At 55.9% G+C, this 20,144-nt stretch overlaps 1 pseudogene; it reads left to right on the forward strand.

Moving 5' to 3' along the window:
- The first annotated feature begins 16,154 nt into the window (after positions 1-16,154).
- Positions 16,155-19,738, forward strand: LOC135404927 (zinc finger protein 665-like; annotated as a pseudogene).
- Positions 19,739-20,144: the final 406 nt, after the last annotated feature.

Genomic DNA, 20,144 nt, shown 5'->3' on the forward strand with positions numbered 1-20,144 from the left:
GGGGCAGCTCCTGCCCAGCGTGGGCAGGCACAAGGTCTCTCCACCTGCTCCTCTCACCTCCCCAGTGCCACTGTTTTCTGCAGCCTCCTCATCCTTGCCCAGCACAGCCCTCCTGGCACAGTTGGACACAGCCCTTGTTCTACCCCCTCCTCAGGCACCTGCCCAACCCCCTCAGCTCCAGCCTGAGGGCCAGAAACCTTCAGGGCAGGGAGGCACTGGGGAAAATGCTGAGCAAACCTTTCAGCTGCACTCAAATCCAATTGGAGGGGTTGGTCTCTAGGAAGAAATCCCTTCTCATTCTCCAGAACCACCAGGACAACCTGTGTTGTGTCCTGGGCACTCCTCTGGAAGTGTGGGATATGGAAAAGGTTTTGGTGTCAGGGATATTGAGAAGGCTGGGCAGTGTCACTGGGAGACCTCTCCCAAAGCCTTGCAAAGGCCAGAGCCATCCCAGAGCTTCCTGGGGCCTTGGCAAAGGCAGATATGGCACCAGTCTGCAAACAGGGCAGCAAGGAGGGTTGGGAGACTTCCAGACTGCTCAGGCTCAGCAGGGAAGGGGATAGGGCAAGTCCTCCTGCAGCCATTGCCAGGCATGGGAAGGACAAGGCAGGGATTGCAGAACCCCTGTGGGAGGGAATAGAGGATGTTGTGTGCCCAGATTTCATCAAGGCCCTTGACATGGTCTCCTGTGGTCTCCTTATGGCCAGACTGGTGAGAGGTGGACTGAAGACGTGGAAGATGTGGTGGGTGGCAAGTTGGCTGAATGAAGAGTGTCAAATAAAATCCATGGTACAAAGTCCTCTTGGCAGCAACTTCCTGATGAAATCCCTCAGTGATCAGCCCTTGTACCCCACTGTAGAAGAGCTCTCGATGTAATGAGACAAAATGCATTTTCTAGTCATTTGTGAATGATGCCAAATTTCAGGGAGCCCTTGAGTAACCTGTCCTGGTTTAAAGACACATATTGGCGCTGGAACTCCAATAAAAAGAACTCACTCTCCTTTTATTCCCTACCAATACAAGGAGACAAAATACAAGGAGGTATAAGTGAAAAAATAAGAGGTTACTGACAAGAAATATAGCAGCAAAACCAGCAATACCAACAGAACAGTTCAAAGCAACAGCAGAGAGAGAAATTGCCTCCTCTCTCTGCTCCTGCCCCAACTCCCTTTTGTAAACAGGTGTGAACAGGGATCAACATGTGCCTCCCTTCCCCCTTTTCCCCCGGAATGAACAATGAACAACAACAACAACAACAACAAAACCCAAAAACAAACAAAAAAACCCCACAAAAAAAACCAAAAAAAACCAAAAAAACCCCCCAAAACAACAAACAAACAAACAAACAAAAAACACAGGAAAGAGGGGGCAAAGCAAAATGTGGGAAACTCTCTGGTCTGAGATCAGTTGTGCTGCCCAAGAACACACTGACTCCAGAGGTGTCCAAGCGGGGCAGAGCCGGCGACTCCGGTCCGTGCGGCGGCGGGGGGGAGGCAGCGGCTCTGCTTGATTCCATGGAGTTCTGGGGAGGCACAGTGGCCCCTTGGTTCCAAGAGGTTTTGAGATATCTCAGGGTTCCTTTGGTTTCAAAGAGACCCTGCATGTCACAGTGGTCCCTTGGTTCCATGGGATTCCACAGTGTCCCTGCATTCCTTTGGTTCCATGAGGCCCTGCAGTGTCACGGTGCCACTTGATTCCGTGATGTTACAAAGAATCAGAATGGCCCCTTGATTTAAGGCCAACTGCACATGGGGCTGCCTTGGGGGGAGTGTGGGCACCCAGACAAGGGAGTTGTCACCTCCCTGGACTCAGCCCTGGGGTCACCACATCTGGACTGGTCTGTCTGTCTGTGAGGTTCCCCATTCTGGAGGAATGAGGAAGAACTGGAGATAGTCTAGAGGAGATCTGACAGGATGGAGCTTTTCTCTGTATTGGAAATAGAATGAAATCTCCACAAAGAGTAGCATGGAAGGTTCAGACTGAAGGTGAGGAAGAAGAAATGTCACTCAACGGGGACCCTTGTGGTGCAAGAGGTCACCCAGAGGGAGTCAGGATCAGCCCATGGCTTTGTGTTCCAGGGAACAGCCAGAGCTGGTGCAGAGACATCAGGGAGGGTCTAGAAATGCTGCTGGGAGGGGGTGGGAAAGCAGGAGGGGTGTGTGCAGCCTGCAAGGCCAGAGCAGCAGCAGGGCCAGGGCAGGACAGCCTGCAGGAGAGATGGCCAAGGGCTCTGGCAGGGCTGCAAGGCCCAAAGGCACCCAGGCCTTTGTTCCCTGGCCTCTGGCAGCTGCCTCTGCCACTCAGGCCACCACAACCAACTTTCCTGGCAGGTTCTGCATTTGGTTTCTGCCTCACCCCTCCCTCAGCAGCCTGGCAGGGGTTGCCCAGTTTTGGGCCTTTGTTGTTCCTCCCCCTCCCATCCCAGTGCCCCCCAAACAGCCCTGAGCCAGCCGGGAGGGACAGGATCTGCTGGGCCAGGGCCTGGGGCTCAGGCCTTGGCCTTTGTGCTCCACAAAACCAAGGCAGGCTTTGCTCAGCATTGCAGGGGCCTGCCCAGAGCCTTTGTCTGCCTGCACTCCTGGCCTCCAAGGAGCTGCTCCAAGGAGTCCCTGGGGAGGCTTTGTCAGGGCCTGCCCTCAGTGGGGCCCAGCAATGCTTCAAGGCACTTGGACTTTGGCTTCTGACTTCTTCAGCAGCTGCTTCAATCTTCTCTCAGTACCTCAGGATCATGGGCTGGGCTGCAAAAACACCGTGGGGCTCATTAAATTCCAGAAATCCCTCAGGATCTCTTTGTCTTCCTTTAATTGTCTTCAAGGCAATTTCAAAACAAGTCTTCCAAGTTTGTACTTTTTTTGTACTATATCAATTATGGATATTTTTAAGTTCATAGAAGAGGTGATAGAGGTGTTCTCCAAGTGATCTTGATGCTGAGTGTCTTCTCAGGAGATCCACACTGACCCTGGATGATCATCCTTGCTCCTCACCTCCAGCGTCACCAGTTCTGACATGGCCCATCTTGGACTGACAGCTGATGCAACTCCAAACACACTTTGGGACCATTAAAACACAGGAAAACAAATTATTTCCCTTTCTTTTAATTGTCTTCAAATCATCAAGACTTCTAGAGCTAATTGGAGTTGTTTTGTAGTTTAGCTAAGCAGGAAGATTTTAAAGTGGAAGTCACGAAAAAAATATATTTTTTAATGAAAAAGAATGATTTACACAGAGCCTTGGGCTAGGGCACAAAGGATTTTGATCCAAAGACAAGGAGGCAAAAGACATTAGTAGCACTTAATCATTGACCAATTGAACAGTTTTCAAGTGATTCAATAGCATTTGCCACAATTTTAACAGTGACTGAATTATAGATTCACAACAATTATAGATTCACCCCACAGTCAATTCACACCCACATCCAGGCAGAGATGTGTGGGCCTCCCTCAGCCCCGCTGCTTGTGGGCTCCCAAGGTGACAGGCTTTAGTGATCTGCTGAATTTCCATCCTGGTGTCAGGAATGACTGGAGTTTCCAAACTATTTGGGAATTGTATCCAAACTTTTCCATTTGGGCTGTGATTCAGGCACGTAATGTTCCAAGGCTTTCATGGGATGACTGATTATCCTGTGTTCCCCAGATGTTCCACTCTGGATTGTTCCCACCTTTATCATCCAGGAGCACCTGGTCCAGTCCAGGGACACTTCACCACACCCTTGGTCCAGTCCAGGGACACTTCACCACACCCTGGTCCAGTTCAGGGGCTCTTCATTGCTCAGCTGGTTTGGTCAGGGCTTGTCAGGAGCTCCTGAGACCATACCTATAAGAAGGATGGGGACAAACTTAGTTGTAATAAGACAAGTGATAATGGTTTTCAACTAAAAAAGAGCAGATTGGAACTAGATATAAGGAAGAAATTTTTTACACTGAAGGTGATAAAACACTGGCACAGGTTGCCCAGAGAGGTCATAGATGCCCCACCCTTGGAAACATTCAAGGCCAGGTTAGAAAGGGCTCTGAGCAACCTGATCTAGTTGAACGTGAACCTGTTCATTGTGGGGAGATTGGACTAGATGTCTTATAAAGGTCCCATCTGATTCAAACTATTTAGGATTCTATAGTTCTTTCCTACAGAGCCAAGGCTTACAAGGATCATCCAGGTTTCAGACCCAGATGTACACTCCCTTTGATGCCCCATCTGGCAGCTCTGCTAAAAAGCTGCTGCAAAGAACCTCCAGACCTAAAGGAGCTTTTGTGCTGGGCTCAGTTGTGGCTCTCAGGGATGGGGGGTTGGCTTTTGGCTGCCAGGTGCCCACCAAGGCTCTCTCTCCCTCTTCCTCCTTCTCCACTCCCCTTGGTGCCTGCAGGGTTGTTTCTCCCCCATTTCTCTCACTCCTCTCTGGGCTACAGCACCCTGGATTTTATCCTTTCTCCAAAGGGTGATCACAGAGGTGCCTCTGGAATTGCTTTTTGGCTCAGCTTTGGGCACTGGCTGGTCCATTTTGGAGCCACCTGAAACTGGCTCTCTCTGACACAGAGTCAACTCTTGATCTCCTCTTCCCTAAGGGAAACCTGCAGCCCCCTCCCTGCTACCAAACCTGATCCACAGGGTCATTCAAGTGCCCAGGAACAGAGGAGGTCTTTGATCCCATTATTCCTCAGGCTGGTCAAACAAGACTTTGTCCTCTTCCTGTCCCTCACTGCAGGTTCTTTCTGTCAGAGCAGAGCTGGGCTGGACCTCAGCCATGCTTTGCTCCAGAGCCTGCTGGGGTGGGAGCAGATGGCAATGGAAGAGTTGGGTTGGGCTGGATGATCCTTGTGGGTCCCTTCCACCTCAGCATATTCTGTCATTCTGTGTTTGTTTGAGTTTGGTTTGGTTGGGTTTGGTCTTTTTCCCTCCTTTTGATTTTCCTTTCCTCTTACCCATGAGTTTTTTCTTCATTGTCTTGGGCCTTGCTGGGCACCTGATGGCAAGACAAGTTTATCCAACTCAGTCATCTTGACCACATTTTTTGTACAAGTCACCATTAACTGGACAAGGTTTCTCACAGACTCGCTGCAACTTGGCATCATCCACAAAGGAGTGGAAAGTGCATTTCATCCCATCATCCAGAGACATAATAAAGATGTTCCATAGGAGTGGTCAAGGGCTGGTCCCTGATGGATGTCACCTGGGAGTTGCTGCCAAGAGGAATTTGTGCCATGACTTTTGACCCTCATCAGTCATTCAACTTCCCACTCACCACATGTCTCACTTGTCCAGTCCAGCTGTCACCAGTCTGGCTCTCAGGAGACCACAGGAGACCATGTCAAAGGCCTTGCTGAAGTCTGGGCACACAACATCCCCTTCTTTTTCCTCCCACAAGGGTTCTGCAATCCCTGCCTTGTCCTTCCAGTGCCTGGGAATGGCTGCAGGAGGACTTGCCATATCCCCTTCCCTGCTGAGCCTGAGCAGTCTGGAACTCTCCCAACCCTCCTTGCTGCCCTGTTTGCAGACTGGTTCCATGTCTGCATTTGCCAAGGCCCCAGGAAGCTCTGGGATGGCTCTGGCCTTTGCAAGGCTTTGGGAGAGGTCTCCCAGTGACACTGTCCAGCCTTCTCAATATCCCTGACACCAAAACCTTTTCTATTATCCCACAGTTCCAGTTTAGTGCTCAGGACACAACACATATTCTCATGGTTCTTCAGGAGAAAATTAGAAGTGATATCATTATGGAGGTCAACTGGTGGAGCAGCCCAGTCTGCTCTAGCCCCACAGCAGTGCCCAGCCCAGGGTGCTGCAGAGCTCTGGGCACTCCCCCCACAGCCCCAGACCCTCTGAAGGGCACAACAGCTCCTGGGGCACAGAGAGGAGTCTCAGCATCCCCATCAGCTCAGGGGCTGGACACTCAGCATGGCAGGAGGAAATGGAGGTCAGGGAAACTGCAGGAGCCCTGGTGTCACCTCCAGGAGATGCCCAGCACAGCCTGACTGTGCCCCTCAGTGCCAGCCCCTCTGCCCAGCCCAGCCCAGAGTCCTGGCCCAGGGACAGAGCAGCCTGTCCCCAGGGGGGGCTGCAGAAAGAGGTGTCTCTGTGTCAGGGATTCCTCTCTGCAGGCCCAGAAATGCTGCCTTGCTCTTCTGCAGGGACATCCCTTTGCCCAGGTCAGTGTGTCCAGGCTGCCTTGGCCAGTTGCAGATTCCAGCCTGGGATCCCTGCAGGGCCCTGAGCTGGAGGTGCTGCTCTGCACAGGGAGGGGCTGTGGCACCCTGGGCTGACCCTGCACTGGCCATGCTGGTCAGGGTGGGGAGCAGACCCAGCAGGATGGGGATCACTCCTCTCCACCCTCTGCCATAGTCCTGGAAGGCTCAGTAGCCAAGAACAAGGCTGGGCAGGACCATGGGTTGTTTCCAATGGCACAGAGGGCAGGGCAGGGCTCCACTCCATGCAGCCTGTGGGCTGGAGAGTTCTTCAGGACACCCTCCAGGAAAGTCCACCCCTGGTTCTGGTACAGCCCTCCCTGAACTGGGGAGGCACAAGGGGAGTTCACTGTGGGTGAGACGAGTCACTGGCCAGAGCCCTTTCTCTGTTCCTGCTGCGTCCCCTGGGGTTGCAGAACTCTCCTTTACCAGTTCACAGGCAGATTTAGGACTTGATCTCTGGTAACTCTACACTGGGCAGGATTCTGCTCCAGGGCTCCATTCCCTGCTGACTGGATGGGACGGGCTGTCCCTGCAGATCCTCTGTGCTCTCCTGCACTTCCTGATTTCCTACAGACAAGTCCTCACCTGCCATCAGAGCCCTCACAAGCTGCAGAGCCCCAGGCAGGTGACTTGGAGACCATTTGCCATCGGCCACGAACACACAACATCTGAACCAGCCCTCAGTCCCTCGAGTACCCCAGTGAGTCACTTCTCTCACTGCAGGGACTGAAGGGGAAACAAGCACAGCAATGAGACATTGCAGAGTCTATTCCTTGGTCTTGTTCTTTACACCAACCTTTCAAAAAGAACAAAGTTTTCAGGAACTGCCCAGGGGGATCCCCTTTCCTGATGGAAATGATGTTAAGGAGCCCAGCTCTGTCCCAGCAGTGCCCAGGGCCTGTCCCTGCCCATGGTCACAGGACTGACACAGAGCAGGGACTGAGCTGCCAGAGCACTCAGGCCTTGGGCAAGGACCACAAAGGAGAGGGAGGCAGTGGAAAAACACATCTCTGAAAAGGCCAAGAGCTGCTGCTCCCTGGCAGTGCTCCTGTACCAGGACTCTTTACCCCTTCTCCTCTGCACACAGGCACTGCCCTCCAGCTTCAGGGAAGTTCTCTAAGGGAAAATCAGGAAAACAGAATTCAAGTATTTTATTATACTCAGAGATTGTGATTCCTCATGTACAGAATAACAAAGACAGAATGTTTGACAAAGAAGATAAAGGAACTTTTATTTTGTTTAAATGCACACAGAGAATGATTCCTCATTTACACAATTGTGGGTCAAAACAAAGAAGTAGAGAGTGAATTAGGTATGAGATGAAGAATAAATTTCTGTGTTAACAATATTAAAAGAGGAAAAAATGTAGGAAATGGCCCCCATCACCACTCTCAAATGCTTTAGAAGGCAGGCTGGGCCAGTAAAGAGTTACACAATGAGTGTTCTTCAGAAGAAAAGAGGCAGGTTGTTGCTCCTGAAAAACATGCAGTCATCATTTTCTTTATGGCATCCTTGAGCTCCTGGTTCCTCAGGCTGTAGATGAGGGGGTTCAGTGATGGAGGAACCACTGAGTACAGAACCGACACCACAAGGTCCAGGGATGGGGAGGAGATGGAGGAGGTTTCAGCTGAGAAAAAATACCAGTGCTGACAAACAGGGAGAGCACGGCCAGGTGAGGGAGGCACGTGGAAAAGGCTTTGTGCCGTCCCTGCTGAGAGGGGATCCTCAGCACAGCCCTGAAGATCTGCACATAGGAAAAAACAATGAAAATGAAACAACTGAACACTAAACAGCCACTGACCACAAGAAGCCCAATTTCCCTGCGGTAGCCTGAGTGTGAGCAGGAGAGCTTGAGGATGTGTGGGATTTCACAGAAGAACTGGCCCAGGGCATTGCCCTGCCACAGGGGCAGGGAAAATGTATTGGCTGTGTGCAGCAGAGCATTGAGAAATCCAGCAGCCCAGGCAGCTGCTGCCATGTGGGCACAAGCTCTGCTGCCCAGGAGGGTCCCGTAGTGCAGGGGTTTGCAGATGGCAACGTAGCGGTCATAGCACATGATGGTGAGGAGGAAAAACTCTGCTGAGATGAAGAAGAAAAAGAAAAAGTGCTGTGCAGCACATCCCATGTAGGAGATGGTTGTGGTGTCCCAGAGGGAATTGTGCATGGCTTTGGGGACAGTGGTGCAGATGCAGCCCAGGTCTGTGAGGGAGAGGTTGAGCAGGAAGAAGCCCATGGGGGTGTGCAGGTGGTGGTCGCAGGCTACGGCGCTGAGGATGAGGCCGTTGGCCAGGAGGGCAGCCAGGGAGATGGCCAGGAAGAGCCAGAAGTGCCCAAGGTCAGTTTGCATCCCCAAGTGCTGATCCAATGGGTGCCCTGGGATTGGAGCCTGGGCTCTAATTAACCTCTCCTGTGCTGCCAAACAGCAGGAGCTGTATGGCCAAGGGACAAACTGTGATCCCTGTCAGTGTCCATGGCCCCTGTCAGTGTCCTTCAGGGAAAGTGGGAGGAGGAAATGAAGAAACTGGTTTGGAACTAAACTGATGTTAAAGTGCGAAAAACCTCCTCCCATGGAAATAAAACTTAGACAGTTTTTCCTGGGCTGAACGAGCTCATTCAGGGATGAAGGACTGGGACTTCTGTGGACACTTCTGCTGGTTTCTTTGGACACTTGTGTTCCTTCAGAGAGCCCCTGGAAACACTCTGCTGTTCACTCCCAGTGCCACCAGTGCCTGGGTCATGTCTGCAGCAGCAGATTGCAGTGGGACAGGAGAAATGCTTTTCTGAGCCTCTGGGCTGGACACAGGCACAGCCTGACCCTGAACCCAAGGGAAACAAAGACAAATTCCATGGCTTTAGCTGGAGCAAGGGTGGGGGGTTTTCCTGAGGGCAGCACTACACCAGACTTTTGTGTGTGTGTGTGAGACAGGCAGAACAACAAATGCCTTGTTATTGCTTATTGTTTGTAATATCTTATAGATATATCATACAACACCTATGAATGGATTCTGTAGAATATGTGCCACAGATATGATACAGAATATATCTGATTATTGCTTTATCTGTCTGTCCAGACAGATATTGAGTATGAAGAGTATATTGAGTATTTGAGGGATATGTTCCTCTCACTACCCTGTGAGCTCCACTCCCAGTGCCAGTAAATTCCTGAAGCTCCCACTTCTGTGCCCTGCAGGTTTTGGCAGATTTGCAAGAGCAGGGGAATCATTCCCTGCAGCCCCTTTGCACTGTAGGAAATGGGAGCCCTGTGCACATCCTGCTGCCTCCAGATTCCATTCTGGGTGTGGGAACGACCCTGTGGGGAGCAAAGAAATGCCTGGTTCTGCAGCAGCTGCAGATGCTCAAGGGGCAGCAGGAGCAAGTCAGGGGCCTGAACGGGGGCCTGGGGGGCCTTGGGGTCCAGGAGGGTCCTGGTGGAGCTGAGGAGGGGTTTTGGGGATTGGGGGTACAGACCAGGACAGACCAGGACAGAGCAGTACCTCCTCACTGCTTCCCAGATCTCTCCTGGAGCTGGGCCACGTTGTCCTGGGACACCTGAGCCCCCCCCCCCCGTGCCCTCCCAGTACAGCCCAGTGCCCCCAGTACAGCCCACTGTGTTCCTGTCCCAGGGTGATCCCTCTTTGGGGGGGGGTTGGAAGTGATTTGAGGGGGGGTTGGAAGTGATTTGAGGGGGGGCTGGGGAAGATTTGGGGGGATCTGAGGAGTTTGGATGGGGATTTGGGGGTTTTGAGTGCCTTTAGGGAAGTTAAAAGAGGTCTTGGGGACATTGGGGGGTCAGAGGTACCTATGGGGGGAGGGGATTAAAGGGAAAATGGAGGTTAGGAGACATTTGGGGGGGGTTAATGAGGCCTGAGCGGGCAGAGGAGGGGCTGCACCAAGAGAAGGTGAGTCTTGAGACCCCCCCTGGTGTCCCCAAGACCCTCTTGGTGTCCCCAGTTCCTCCCTTGACACCTCGAGGCCCCCCTGGTGTCTCCAATGTTCCCAGAGACTTCCCATAGCCCTAATTCCTCCCTTGGCACCCCCAATTCCACTGTCCACAATCCCCTCCCCACTGTCCCCAAGGCCCATCCCTGATGTCCCCAACCCTCCATCTCACCCCAGGAGCCCCCCCTGGACCCTCTGACCACAAAAACACCCCCACACACACTCACAGAAAGACCCAGGGCATCTGGGGAAACACTGGGGACAGATGGGGGGCTGAGTGATTACTGGGGGATTACCAGGACACACTGGGGGGAACTGAGGGACACTGGGAGGGCACTGGGAGGGACTGGGGAGTTACTGGGGGATTACCAGGACACACGGGGAGACACTGGGAGGTTACTGGGCCATACTGGGGGTTACTGGGTGCTCACTGGAGCATCACTGGGCCATCCTGGGGGGCAGTGGGAGGTCACTGGGACACACTAGGTGGTCACTGAAGGGCTCACTGGAAAGTCACTGGGATATACTGGGGTCTAGGGATCCCCTTACCCAGATGTGGTACATTTCCCCCCCCGGATTTTGGGGGCCATCCCTAGGACCCCTTCTTTTTGGGGCTGGGGGACCCCCTGGACCCACTGCTGGGCTTTAGGGAACCCCCCAAAATGCCCTCAAAACCCCTGAAAGCCCCCCCTCGACACATCAAAACCTTCTCAAGGTCCCCTCAAATGCCCTCAGAGACCTCATCCCTCCCCAGCACCCTCTAAACCCTCTCAGTGACCCGCAAAACCCACCTGGGACCACCCAGTCCCCTTTAGGGACCCCCTCAATCCCCCTCAGAGACTCTCAAAACCGTCTAAGACCCCGTAAACCCCCTAGAGACCTCAAAACTGCCTAAAAGGTCCCGCCAGGACCCCCAAACCTCCTCAGAGACCCCCAAACCCCACCTGGCACCCCCCAAATCTCCTCAGAAACCAAAACCCCCTCAGAGACCCCCAAACCCCTTCAGGAACCTTCAACCACCCCCTGAGTCCCCTCAGGACACCGAACTCCCTCGGGGACCCCTCAAAACCTCCTCGGGAATCCCCGAACCCCCCCGCTAAACCCTCCCGAGCCCCCCCGGGGGGACTCACAGCACTCAGAGCGAACCGCAGGCCCCGCCGCCATCACCGAGTCCCGGCTGCGCGCGCACCGCGGTCAGAGAACGCCGCCGCAGCCAATCAGCGCGCGGCCACGCCCCCGCAGCCCCGCCCCCGCCCCTGCCGCGTTGGCTGCCGGGAATCGGTGATGGCGGCGGGTCGGTCGGTGAGCTCTGAGTGCAGGCGGGGGGTGCGGGAGAGCGGGGTCTGGGGATCCCCTCGGGGGCTGCGGGGAGCGCGGCTGTGGGGGGAAAGGCTGGAGGGCTCGGGAGGGTTTAGCGCGGGGGGTTCGGAGGTTCGGAGGACCCTCTCGGGGGCCGCGGGGCCCGGAGGTCTCCCAAGAACCCGGATGTTCGATTCGATTCCTGACAAAGTCCCTCGGAGAAAAAAAATCAAACTCACCCAACCAAAAAAAGAACCCTAAAAAAAGGAAAAGTGAGAAAAAGGTGAAGGAAAAACTGCAAGGGCCAGGATGATTTTATTGCTTTGCTTCAGTTTTTCCTTGGTCTCCTCCTTCTCAGATTCTTTGCTCCCTTCCTTTACAGAAAGCTCTTCTGCTGTTCTGTGGTTTTGGGGTCCCTTGGGGGCTTTTAGGGGTCCCTGAGGGGGTTTTTGGGGGCTCTGAGGAACTTCGGTGTCGCGAAGGGACTTAGGGGGGAGGTTAAAGGTCCCTGAAGGGGTTTGGGAATCCCTGAGGGAGTTTTGGAGTCTCCGAGGGAATTGGGAGGTCCTGGGGGGCTTTGGGCGGGGGGCCTTTGAAGCAGTTTTGTGGGTTTCTAGGGGGATTTAGGGAGTTACAGACGGTTTTGAGGGTCCCTGAGGGGGTTTTTGAGGTCCTTGAAAGGGCCTGGGGGGTCCCAGGTGGGTTTTGCAGGTCACTGAGAGGGTTTAGGGGGTCCTGGGGGGGAGATGAGGTCTCTGAGGGGATTTGCGGTGTCTTTGAGGAGGTTTTGATGGGTCCAGAGGTGGATTTCTGAGGGGGTTTCAGGGGTTTTGCCTGGATTTTGGGGGATCTCTGTGTCAGTCCTGTCTGGCCACGGCCAACTAAAACTCCTTTGAGGCCATTTCCCATCCCACTACAGCGCCTCTGCCAGCCCAGTGGACCAACCCCAAAGAAAGGGGATCCCAATTTCCCCCTCGAACCCCAGAGACCCCCAAAACTCAGCACACAGAGACCCCAAAGGAAGGGGGGCCTGGGTGTCCCCTAAAGTCCAGCAGTGGGGTTCAGGGGATCTCGCAGCCCCCAGGGGAGGGGTCCTGTGGGTGCCCCCAAAAGTCCTGGGGGAGCAGAACTGACGAAGGGGATCCCAGTGCCCCCAGTATAGCCCAGTGACCTCCCAGTGACCCTCAGTACGGCCCAGTAACCCCCCTCAGTGACCACCCAGTGTGTCCCAGTGACCTCCACTGCCCCTCAGGATGACCCAGTGATCCTCCAGTGAGCACCCAGTAACCCCCAGTATGGCCCAGTAACCTCCCAGTGTCCCCCGCTGTGTCCTGATAATCCCCCATAACTCCCCAGTCCCTCCCAGTGCCCCCTTGTTCCCTCCAGTGTGTCTCAGTATCCCCCAGTAATCCCCCAGTGCCCCACAAAGCCCTCCAGTTGTCCCCAACATGTCCCCAGATGCCCTTGGCCTTTCTGTGAATGTGTGTGGGGGTGTTTTTGTGGTCAGGGGGTCCAGGGGGGCTCGTGGGGTGAGATGGAGGGTTGGGGACATCAGGGATGGGCCTTGGGGACAGTGGGGTTAAGTTTGTGGACAGTGGAATTGGGGGTGTCAAGGGGGGAGTTGGGGCTGGGGAGTCCCTGGGAACATTGGAGACACCAGGGGGGTCTCGAGGTGTCAAGGGGGGAACTGGGGACACCAAGAAGGTCTTGGGGACACCAGGGGGGGTCTCAGGACTCACCTGCTCTTGGTGCAGCCCCTCCTCTGCCCGCCCAGGCCTCATTAACCCCTCCCAAATGTCTCCTAACCTCCATTTTCCCTTTAATCCCCTCCCCTCACAGATCCCTTTGATGCCCCAATGCCACAAAAACCCTTTTTAACTCCCCCAAATACACCCAAAGCACCCCAACCCCCCCCAAATCCCCATCCAACCCCCCAGATCCCTTCAAATCCCCCCCAGCACCACCCTCAAATCCATTCCAACCCCTCCCCAAAGCAGGATCACTAGGCACCCTGGGACAGGAACACAATGGGCTGTATTGGGGGCACTGGGCTGTACTGGGAGGGCACTGGGGGTGGCTCAGGTGTCCCACGACAAGGTGGCCCAGCTCCAGGAGAGATCTGGGGAGCAGTGAGGAGGTACTGGTCTGTACTGGTCTGTACCCCCAATCCACAAAGCCCCTCCCCAGCTCCCCCAGGACCCTCCCAGAACGAAAAGCCCCCGTTCAGGCCCCTGACTTGGTCCTGCTGCCCCTTGAGTGTTTCCAGCTCTTGCAGAACCAGGCATTTCATCAGCAAATGTGCAGGTGACCCCAAGCTGGGGGTGTGTTGATGTGCTGGAAGGCAGGAGGGCTTTGGAGCACAGATGGTGTGAGGAGAGGCTGAGGGAGCTGGGGGTGTTGAGGCTGGAGAAGAGGAGGCTCAGGGGAGACCTCCTGACTGTCTGCAAGTCCCTGCCAGGAGGTTGGAGCCAGGTGGGGGTGGGGCTGTTGTGCCAGGAAGCAGCAGTAGGACAAGAGGGCTGGGTCTTGAGCTGTGCCAGGGGAGGTTTAGGTTGGATATTGGGAAGCAATTTTTTTCCTGGGAGAGTAATCAGGGCTTGGAATGGTCTGGGCAGGGAGGGGGTGGAGTCAGCGTCCCTGGAGGTGTTGAAGGTGAGAGTGGATGTGGCACCAGTGCCATGGTCTGGGAAGCACGGCGGGGTTGGATCCAGGGTTGGACTTGATGATCTCGGAGGTCTTTTCCAACCTGATTGCTTCTGTGATTCTGTGATTGCCATTCCTATGTCAGCACATGCTTGAGGCTCTATCCCCAGGGTGACAGAGATGTCTGTCCATATCTATCTCCAAGGTTAGTCTGTAAATGTGTGGTGTTAGAAAAGCAGGCTGAGTTCTGGGCTGGTTGTAGAAGGAGAAAGAAGCCCAGAGGCCAGTGCAAGCAGGCAGCCCTCAGCTTGCACATGATGTCCCCTCCCTGCAGGTTCCTGTCCTTGAGCCCAGGCCCTGAGGTGAGGCTGAGAAGTGGCGCGGAGGTGAGCCCAGAGCTGTCCCTGAGGTGAGGCTGAGAATAAGTGCAAGGCAGAGGTGCTGCTGAGGAAGGAGAGCCCCGTGGTGGGGAAGACCCTCGTGGAGGGGAGGAGACAGAATCTGTGAATGCCCATCCCCGAGAAGGTGCTGTGTCCATCCCCTGTGTGCCAGGTGAGCTGGGGCTTTGCTGCAGAGCTGCAGGCGCTGATTTGAGCGTCTCCAAGTGCTGAGATGGTGGGCACCCAGGAACACAAACTGTGCCTGGCCACGGAGCCTGCAAGGAGGAGCAGCAAAGAGACAGCCCTGGCAGTGTGTGGGGCCAGGTTGTCCCTGTGCCTTCCCCTGCAGGCCCTGGCTGTCCCTGGTGGGCCCCTGTCCATACCCATCAGGTCCCTGCCCGTCCCCCCCGGGCTGAGCTCCCCCCAGGAAGTGCCGTGGAGCTGAAGCTGCTGCCATCCCCCCCCTGCAGCCGCTGCCCCAGCCAAGGGAGCAGCAAAGGCAGGGCCAGGAGCAGAGGCAGCAGCAGGGGAGCCCTGGGGGACCGGGAAGGTCTTGTGTGGGTCAGGAAAGAGGCACTGGGCACGAGGCCGGGGCTGTGCTGAGCAGGCCCAGCCCTCACATCCCCCCAGCCAACGCCGGCTGCCCGGGGGGCTTGGGAGGGACCCCCAGCCCGTGTGCCCCACACTGAGCTGGCAGAGAGAGAGCCAAGGGACAGGGCCACGGGCAGGGCCACGGGTGAGGGACAGGCAGGGCCATTGCAGGGCCACGGTGAGGGCACAGCCTGTGGCAGCAGAGCTGCCCAGGGCCGGGGGCAGCCGGGGGTGTTGGTACCAGGCAGTGCTGGGGCCAAGCAGAGCACGAGGCCTCTTGCAGACCCCTGGAGCAGCCTCCCACTTGCCAGCCCCACCCTGGTGGGGTGACACTTTATCCTCCCTACAGGACACTTCCCCCGAACTCTTTAGAGGGCATTTTGTGTCTCTTCCTGGTTGCTGATTCCTTCTGGGGGCCTGAGGGAGCCTCTGCAATCCCATCCATGGCCACAATCTCCTCTCCAGAGGAGAGGAGACTGACTGCAGACTTTGCCAGAGAAATTTGTATCCCTAAGTGCTGATCTATCTTTGGGACCCAAGGGATCCTCTGCCATTCCATCCATGCAGCAGGAGTCACCCCTCCTGCCTTTGACTCCCTGCAGAGGAACAAGTGCCCTCTCTCTGTTTGGGAGAAGCCAGATGCTGCCCCTGGGCCTATCAGAAGTGGTGCTGAAGCCTCTTTCAGCCCAGCTCCCGGTGCAGTTTTCTCATCCCCTCACCGAGTGCCCCGCTCCCCCAGTCGGCACTGACCAACCACGGTGTTTGGCACACGTGGTTTGGTGGTTTGGAGAAACAGCCCTGGACTGGCAGGGGGCCAGAGAACCTCGAGGAACAGCCCTGGAGAGTTTTAAGTTACACTACAGTAATACAGCTTTTGATTAACATATAGCAACTCAATCAAGTCCCCATGAAATGACCTCACTTCCCTCATCCTCCCAATTAAACACCTTTTTCTGAGCTGAATCTTCATATTTTTGGAGTATTTTTTGGCTGAATCTTAACTTTTTTGCAGTTTAGGGGGAGGGGTTCATCCTTCTGTTTCTGAGGGGTTTTTTGCCTGAATCTCGGTGGTTTGGGTTTTTCTAGGTTGAATCTTGGTGTTTTGGAAGTTTTTTATGATCACAGGATGCCCGGTGAGTTCTAGAGATGGACTTGGGCAGGAGGAACCCCCAAGCCAATGCGCTCAGCCCTTGTTTTCCCCCCATCAGGATTTGTCCTTCCCAAAGCTTGGGCAGATGGAGGAGGAGGCTGCGAGGAAAAGGAAGATGCCTTGGGCCCCCCAGGCAGGTGAGGAGGAAGTCAGTGTCCCTTTGGGCGGGTGTTGTGCTGGCTCTGTCAGCCGAGCATGGCCCCGGCTGCAGGACAACCCCGCTGGCGCCGCCGTCCTGCTGGGGCCGGGAGTTGGGGGGGATGTCCTTGGCCTTCCCTGTGGGCCGGAGGCAAATCCCCTCCCTGTCCTTCTTGCTTCCTGCCCCAGGCCCCGAGCTGAGGACGGAGAGCCCGGAGGACAAATCCCCCCGTGAGACCCTGGGTGGGAGAGGCCGTTTTGAAGGGCTCCCCGGCGCAGGAAGGCAGCGGGGAGGAAAAGGGCCGGAGATCCCCCCGCAGGAGGGGCTCCAAAGCCAGCCCAGGGTGCTCTGAGGAGGAAAGACCCAGCCGGGAAGGCGGCCGGAGCTTGAAGCGGAGCTCTGAGCTGGTGGTCCCTGATCAGCCTCCCAGCAGGGAGAAGCCCTTCAGGTGCTTGGAATGTGGGAAAAGCTTCAGGAGGAGCACCGACCTCCTCACCCACCTGCACATCCACACTGGGGAACGACCCTACTCATGTGGGGAATGTGGGAAGAGCTTCAGGGACAGCTCCACCCTCCGCACCCACCAACGCATCCACACTGGAGAACGGCCCTACAAGTGTGGGGAGTGTGGGAAGAGGTGTCGGACCAGCTCAGATCTCGTCGTGCACCAGCGGACGCACACAGATGAGAGGCCCTTCCGCTGCACCGACTGTGGGAAGGGCTTCAAGCAGAACTCCCACCTTGTCACCCACCGGCGCATCCACACCGGAGAGAGGCCCTACAAGTGTGGGGAGTGTGGGAAGAGCTTTAGCCACAGCTCCCACCTGATCCGGCACAAGCACATCCACACAGAAGAACAGCTCGAAGAAGGGGTGGGAAAGGGGGGTAGGGGGAGGAGGGAGGGAGGGAGAGTGGGAGTGGATGTGCAGTGGGGGTGCCTTATTGTCCCCATACCTTGTTCCCTGGAGAGCGGGGGAGGCTGGAGAGAGGGGGGAGCTTAGAGAGCCCTGAGAGCCTGGAGAGGGGGGAGCTCGGGTCCCCTGTGCTGAGCCAGCGGTCGGGGCCGTGCTGTTGGTGCCAAACTGCCCCTGGTCAGGCTGAACCCAGAGCCCGCCCACGTGTCAGGGAGCCTGATCCGCTCCCTGCTCTCATTGCCCTGGGGCAGCCTCTGGTGTCCCCCCACCTGTGGGGCTGTTTGGTTGCCCTGGGCACAGCTGGCCCTTGTGTGGGTCCCCCCCTGCGATGGGGGTTGGTGTTGCTGGGTCAGGCCCCGCCGGCTCCATTGTCAGCCCGGTGCCGGCGGGGGGGACACAGCGGGTTTGGGGCCCCCTGGGAGTGCTGGGGGTGGGTGTGGAGCCCGGGAGCTGCCGAGTGTGGAGGGCAGAGCTGGGGGACCCCTGGCAGCCTGGAGGGGGGAGCACGGAGAGGGAGGAGCCCCAGGACCCCTGGGAGCCTGAAATGGGGGACACGGAGAAGGGGAAGCCTGGACAGTGGGGACCCCTGGGATCCCTGGGACAACGAAGTGGAGAACCTGAAGAGGAGGAATGTCTGGGAACGTGCACCCAAAGGCGAGAGTCAGAGGAGAAGGGACCCTTGGGACCCCCAACACCACAGAGGAGTCAGAGGGTCAGTCAGGGGTGACCCTCTGAACCCCAGAGGGAAGAGAACAGAGATGGGGAACTTCTGGGAGAATTTTTTTGGGCTGCATGTTCATAGTTTGGAGTATTTTTTGGTTTAACTGTAACTTTTTGCAGTTTGGGGGGGCGAGTGTCTTCTTGCTATTTCTGGGGTTTTTTTTGCCTGAATCTTGGTATTTTGGAGGGTTTTATGGACACAAGACGCCCAGTGAGTTCTAGGAGGAACCCCCAAGCCAACGTGCTCAGCCCTTGTTTTCCCCCCCATCAGGATTTGTCCTTCCCAAAGCTTGGGCGGATGGAGGAGGAGGCTGCGAGGAAGAGGAAGATGCCTTGGGCCCCCCAGGCAGGTGAGGAGGAAGTCAGTGTCCCTTTGGGCGGGTGTTGTGCTGGCTCTGTCAGCCGAGCATGGCCCCGGCTGCAGGACAACCCCGCTGGCGCCGCCGTCCTGCCGGGGCCGGAGTTGGGGGGATGTCCTTGGCCTTCCCTGTGGGCCGGAGGCAAATCCCCTCCCTGTCCTTCTTGCTTCCTGCCCCAGGCCCCGAGCTGAGGACGGAGAGCCCGGAGGACAAATCCCCCCGTGAGACCCTGGTGGGAGAGGCAGTTTTGAAGGGCTCCCCGGCGCAGGAAGGCAGCGGGGAGGAAAAGGGCCGGAGATCCCCCCACAGGAGGGGCTCCAAAGCCATCCCAGGGTGCTCTGAGGAGGAAAGAGCCAGCCTGTGCCAGGAAGGCAACCAGAGCTTGAGGTGGAGCTCTGAGCTGGTGGTCCCTGATCAGCCTCCCAGCAGGGAGAAGCCCTTCAGATGCCTGGAATGTGGGAAGAGCTTCAGTCAGAGCTCTCACGTGCTCCGACACCAGGACATGCACACTGGGGCACGTCCCTACACGTGTGGAGAATGTGGGAAGAGCTTCAGCCAGAACTACCACCTCCGCACCCACCAGCGCATCCACAGTGGGGAACGGCCCTACAAGTGTGAGGAATGTGGGAAGAGCTTCAGCCGGAGGTACCACCTCCGCACCCACCAGCGCATCCACAGTGGGGAACGGCCGTACACATGTGAGGAATGTGGGAAGAGCTTCAACCGGAGCTTTCACCTTCGTTCCCACCAGCACATCCACACTGGAGAATGTCCTTACACGTGTAGGGAATGTGGGAAGAGCTTCAGTCACAGCTCCACCCTCCGCAAACACCATCGCATCCACACTGGGGAACGGCCCTACAAGTGCTTGGAATGTGGGAAGAGGTTTCCAACCAGGGGGAATCTCTACACGCATGAGCGGACGCACACGGATGAGAGGCCCTTCTGCTGCACCGACTGCGGGAAACGGTTCAAGGAGAAATCCCATCTTGTCACCCACCGGCGCATCCACACCGGGGAGAGGCCCTACAAGTGTGGGGAGTGTGGGAAGAGATTCACCCAGATCGGTGTCTTGACCAAACACCAACGGACCCACCAGTAAGGGAAGCCCTACCAGTGCCCCGACTGCGGGAAGAGCTTCGGCCGCTGCTTCCACCCCAAATGAAGCCCCTGATGGGGAGGCAACCCCTGGAGTCCAGTGACTGTCAGTCCATCCCTTTCCACCACAAAGGGCCAGTCCCCTTTCACAGGGGCAGCTTCTTCCAACAGAACCTTTCTTGTGGGGTGTGTCGAGATTCCTGCCTTGGCTGGGGACCCCCCAAGGTCAGTTCTGGAGGTTGAGAGCAGAGATCTCCCCACGAGCGTTGGTCTGGGGGATTTCCATCCATCTCTAATTAAGAATTATTGCTTTTGTGCCAGCTGGAGCAGAATTGCTTCAACAATTGCTTTAGTGTAGAGCACTGTCCTATCTTATCCTGTACTCCTGGTAGTTTTAGTGTTTGTATTGTGCAGTAAATAATTCTGATGAAGATTTTTTGTCTGGTCATTTAGAACCCTAAATAAATCAATAGATTTGATTTGCCATCATTAAAACCTTGGGGACAAAAGTGGTTCACTCACACCTCTCTAATTTCTCTAAACTGAAACTGTTGTCATTACCCAAGGCTGAGATTGGATCAGAATTACAAAGAATCAGAATGGCCCCTTGATTTAAGGCCAACTGCACATGGGGCTGCCTTGGGGGGAGAGTGGGCACCCAGACAAGGGAGTTGTCACCCCCCTGGACTCAGCCCTGGGGTCACCACATCTGGACTGGTCTGTCTGTCTGTGAGGT

This window comes from Pseudopipra pipra, chromosome W, assembly GCF_036250125.1.
Source record: "Pseudopipra pipra isolate bDixPip1 chromosome W, bDixPip1.hap1, whole genome shotgun sequence".
In the NCBI taxonomy this organism is placed as follows: domain Eukaryota; kingdom Metazoa; phylum Chordata; class Aves; order Passeriformes; family Pipridae; genus Pseudopipra; species Pseudopipra pipra.